This window comes from Apus apus, chromosome 2, assembly GCF_020740795.1.
Source record: "Apus apus isolate bApuApu2 chromosome 2, bApuApu2.pri.cur, whole genome shotgun sequence".
Lineage (NCBI taxonomy): Eukaryota > Metazoa > Chordata > Aves > Apodiformes > Apodidae > Apus > Apus apus.
Window position 1 is genome coordinate 96,698,364 of NC_067283.1, and position 5,800 is coordinate 96,704,163.

Genomic DNA, 5,800 nt, shown 5'->3' on the forward strand with positions numbered 1-5,800 from the left:
TGCAGAACAGTTTTATCTCAGTTCACAGATGTGTTCTCCAGTTACGAAGAGTAACTTTTAAGTTAAAGATTAACTTTTGATTTAGATGCTTAAGCCTGCTTCTCTATCATATAATAATCCAAACAAGATATCCAAACCACTACCACATTCAGCCATGAGAAATTTTCCCATCTCCTTTTCCTCCTCCCTTTCTCCCTAGAAGTCCCAGATGCTAGCAGGAATCTCAGCATCAGAAAACACTTCAGCATTACTGGTAAGCTTTGCTGCTTTACAGTAGCATTTTGGAGGAAGCAGAGAAAAGAGGTGGCTTTCGTTTGTTTTGATTTGAAAACTGGGGAAAAAAAGACTTTTATTAAGGAGAAGAATTCCTCCCAGGAAGTAGTATTTCATTCTGTGCCCACTAAGGAGAATTCACTATTTACTTAAGAAAATTTTCTGAGCTTGACTGCTCATTGGTTTGCAATCAGATAAACACTGGTGTAAAAAGATCCTTCCTGGAAGGATCCTCTGCTCTGTTCATAGAAAAAATGTAAATAAGAAAGAACTGTGGGAAGTGCTGGTAGTTCCAAACTATGTGCACCAACATGTAAGGCCAAGCTACTGATCTGTTTCATAATGCCCTTAAAACACAGTGAGCACAAAAAGGAAAATTAGAGTATACATGAAGACTATTTAATATATTCTGACTTGGTGGGATGGCATTTGACATCCACATCTAAGTGTGTTGTTCTTGCTTAGGTATGGATAGCCTCATCTTCTTGCTGCCAGTTCTTCCATACCAGAGTAGCAAATTTTAGGTTCTTGTGTTTGTGTACAAGTTTCTATCCTTACGATCCCCTGTCCATTTTGAAAGAACTGCTATTCACATGATCAGACTCAGAAATAAGCATCAGTCTCCAAAGGGACGTCAGAGCCTTACAAAGATTTTTCTATTCTAAGTACTTGTTCATTTGATTAATTTATAAAAACTCATTTGCAGATGAAATGCAAAAATTAGGGGGGAAGTAAATGTTTGATTGTATTTATTTAAAGTAATTCTATTTTTACATTAATCCTACCTTCCTTTATCCTAACTTTAAATGTTTCACTCTGGAGTTACCCCTGAATTGCAATAGTACAAGGGAGATTATAAATAAATTTACTAAATTTAGCCATTCAACTATTTGCTTATTTATCACTTTAACTATATTATTGTGAGGGGGGGGGGGGAAAAGGAGGGAAGATTATTTTGTAGCTTATTTCATTGCTAATTGTTCCTTATTTTATAACCAGTAACTTGGAAAAAGTTTTAGAGCACACAGTGTAAGAGGTTTATTTTTAAATGCAGACATCTTTATCTCCTTAATAAAAACACTATTTGATGGCAGCTAATTGGCTACAAGAAATGAAGGAACCAATTTGAATAGTTTGGCTGAGTGCTGGCATGGACAACTCCTCTTTGGAATACAATAAATGCTTAAGCAGGATGAAATAGATTAATTACAGGAAAATAAGATCAGAACTGAAACAATAAGCTAAAGAAAAAAAAAAAGGGATCAATGACTTTGTTTCTCTTGTCCTTTGAAAATTTAAGCTATCCAGGGCAGAGATGGTCTTCCAATTTGTTTCTATTAGTACATCAGAGCAGCAGTCTGGGTTACAAAGCGATGGCACAAACAAGAGTGACTTAATTTCACTAACAGTTCAGCAGAATTAGCATGTCTTAATTGTTACCTTAATTAAAAAGGTATCCTAAGGAATGACAATATTAAGTTTGAATGAGAAACTATGTAAGAAATATGCTGTGACGAGCAATATTTGATTGACAGAGAAATGATATGATAGTTTTCAATGCTGTCACTCTCTAAGCAACTACCTTTACCTCAAGCTGGTTATTTTCCATTTCTTGAAGGAGTATTGCAGAAAAATGGGAATGATACTGTAATGTTTATCAGTGGTACCTGGTTATTATTGCAGCTGACTTAATATACTGCCTTCATATAACTTGGGCATGTCAGTGAAAGGAGATGAATCTAGAAAATGTTCCCTTACCCAGGCAAGAGATGGCAGTGCTTCACAAGGGTTAGTGGCTGCAGATCGCCCTCTGTATGGAGCAACAACATTCGGCACCTTCCAGGAGCAGGGATGCGGAGACTTGAGACACTCAGAAAAGGAAGAACAGCAACAAGAAGCCTTCTTGCTGCTGAGTGGCTCTTTGTACACAGGTCTCAAAGCATGCAGTCTAAGTGATACATCCTGGAAACAAAGGAACAAGTTTTTCTTGTCCAGGCCCTTTCCAGTACATTGCACTGATTGCTGAGATAGACTCTCCTATTTTTCCACGAGCAAGATTAGAAGTTCATTTTACTTAATGATTAAGCAAAAGTATTTTTAGATATTAATCACACTGAAGCAATGGCAAGAGATTATTCCCATCTTTATATCCTTCAGACAGCTTTGCTCAGCCAAGTAACAGCAGCATTCCCTTGCAGGTGATTAATGCTCTCTGTGCAGGTGAGGTTTTTATCCAGCTGATAATTCACAGTCATTCCCAAACAGACATTGGAGACTGGATTTATGAGTTCACAGGATGAAGCTGATACTAACCATGCAGTGCTTTGTTTATGCAGCTCTTTGTGCTGCCTCATCTCAACTTTCTGTGAGGTCCAGGAGTTGGCAGAAGCAGAGCACAAGTCACAGAGGTGGTGGTGTGCATGATGTCCCTCAAGGCACCCATCTGGAGTTCCACAAAATTACCTCAGTTTGACACTTTGCTGACTTATGCATTCTGCTGGGTGTCTTGGGAGCAGCAACCTCTGAAGAAAGGCTTAGGAGTATTTTTCCATTGCAAGCCTGATATCATTGAAGTGGAATTGGGAGAAGGCCAAAGCAAGCAGAGAGGTTTTTCTCTTGACAAATACATCAGCTTAAACAGCTTAAAAATAAAGGAATCTGCTGTTTATACATATATTAATATACATACAGATATGTATGTATATTAAACCATAGAATAGTTTGGGTTGTAAAGTTCATCTAGTCAAACTGTCCCCTGCAATGAGCAGGGACATCTTCAGCTAGACCAGGTTGCTCAGTGCCTTCTCGAGCCTGACTTTGAATTTTTCCAGGGATGGGACATAAACTATCAAATATAGTTTATAGTATTAACTGTATATAGTTTATGCTACATATATAGGATAAATATAAGTATATATAGACTCACAATACTGCTGCATCCCATGGCAGATGTTACCTTTGCATAGCCTTTGTGACAGCGACCTCCTTAATGGTGTGTGAAATATTTCATAGCACATTTCTTCTGTCTCGGTGCCACTGAGTATATCAAGGGTAAGGCAGGTTCTTCAAGAGTCCAGAGCAGAGGCTCATTAAGCAGAGGCTCCACTCCATCCCCACACGATGCGAGTCATGCTCTCAACAGGCCCTTCAGTGAAAGATGTGGTAGCATCTCAAGAAAAACAGAGAGGCAGATAATTACAAGACTGGCGCCTTCAGTTAGAAGACTAATTCATATCTAGACATCATATTAAATGCCTGCACGTAGGTGCTGAGCCTGCTAAGAACTGAAGTGGATCTGTGACTAGTGGATCAGGCTCTTTGAGATGCTATAAACTTAGTGATAGCTTTTGTGGAAAAGAGTTCCCTAGTCATTCCACAAGGGTTTAGACTTAAAATACCTTCCCTACAGACAAGTATTTTTGCTCTCTTCATTACAGCCTTTACAAGCAGAGATTTCTCATATGTTCAAAGGCCTTTTAACAGGAGTGCAACACGTGCCTTGACATGGCTTAAAAGACAATGATGGCTTTACATTTTTTGTACTTCAGGAACCTGAACATTTAGAACTAATGTGTTTATAGCTCTTCTGAGGAAATGACAGTTCTAAAAAAATCACTGGTTTGGGTATAAACCAGTAATCCTATACTCTGAGTGCCTAACTCTTTATTTAAGTTACGAAATTTTGGTTGAAATGCTTGAGATAATTCATGAAGATGGATAGAGTTTGTATTCCCTCACTCACTGCACTTCAGAGAGAATTAAGTTTTAGGGGAAACTGAAAACAAAAGGGGAAATCCCATGATAATATTTTAAGATGTTTTTAAGCCATTAGCTATGAAAGATCAAATGCACAAAGACCTGTTAGAGGAACAGTTCCACCATGTGCTCCTCTCCTTTTGCCTGGAATCCAGTCTTTAATGACAACACAGTTTGACCAGGAAGAAAATTACCTTCTTCCCATTTGCAGTAAACTATCCATCCTTTCCTGCAAGTCAGGAAACAGGAAGGCTGGAGAGGGAATCACAACTCAGATACACATTGCCTAGACAGATGCTTGAACCACAACTCTTGTGCTTCAGATGAACAACTCTTTCACTGGCTTTGTTTTTCATCTGCTTTTTTATGAGGGTTTTCTGCTCAGACTTCCAAAATGCAAGGTTACAATCACCTACCTTTGAAAGAAGGTGCTGGGCTTTCATGTTGAGCTAGATTCTAGGGCAGCCCTCAGCTTGCTCTTTTGTCTTGCGGAGCCACCTGGTAACATGGATCTGCATCCAAGGCATTGCTGCAGGCTCCCCTCCAAGCCTCATCCCAAACTCATCATCCTGCAAACCCCTCCCTAGTAGCAGAGTGCTGTTGGGCAGCCTGACCAAACAACTCCAGGTTTCCAAAATCTGACTCTTAACGACAAATCACACCAGTCTGACACACCATTTATTTGCATAACCACATCACATTCTTTGGTTGTTTCCTACGTGCTGGGACAGTCATAGTCAGTGGTGCAGCTGGATATCATTTAATCATAGAATCATTTGTGTTGGAAAAGACCTCTAAGATTATTGAGTTCAACCATAAATATCAATCTATGACATTCAATTACATAGAAACTACCCATAATGTAACACTGAAAATTTAGAGGTAGCATTTATTTTTCACTTCTCTGTCTGTGTGGAAAACCCACAATACCTCTCTTTTGTTATGCTTTTAGAAGAATACACTTTTGTTTAGCAAGTTTTTTTGTGTTTCTTAAACCAGAGGTCAGTATCTTAGATTACAAAAAACAAACAAACCACATAGAAACTAAAAAAAATATTCTGATGTCCCTTTACTTCCCCATGGTGCCTTCCCTCAGTAAGGCTTCAGAGATTATAATAGTTTCACATTGATATCTACAGGTAAATTGGCTGGGAAAGTAGACTCCTGCAACAAAAAACTACCCAAGGAGCACACACAACCACTTAGACAGGTAATCTAGCACAAGAAAATGGAGACTGAACATTGTGGCATAATTAAAATAGACCCAGTTTTCCTGTCACATTTCAAGAAGTAGAAATATATTTGACAGCCTTAGTTTCTCCACTTGCAGTAAGTCTGCTTTCATCTAAACTGGTAAGTCAATGGTGGGGTAAAGAAAAAGCTTTATTAATAAAGTATTGCTAGAGGCAGCACATACCTCCATTTCTAGAGCAGTAATTACATGAAGAACTCATAGAAGAATCTAACTCTGCAACACAGAGGACTCAAGGAGACAAAGTCCAAACCATCCATTTATTACCTTGTAAGTGACTTCAGCTGAATACAAAGGTCTCAGAGATGTCATGTCTTTCACTGATGTGTGGCCTTCCCAGCCATGTGTAAACACACCTTTTTTCTACCTAGACTTCACTTTCTCAGCTGGAAAGAGAAAAAAAATCTCGTGAAGATATCAGAAAAATAATGCAATTCACACCGCTAAGGCTTTAAGTTTTCCTACAGGAAAAGGAAAAAAGTGTGCTTTTTTTTCTCCTCATAAACAGTCAATTTTCAA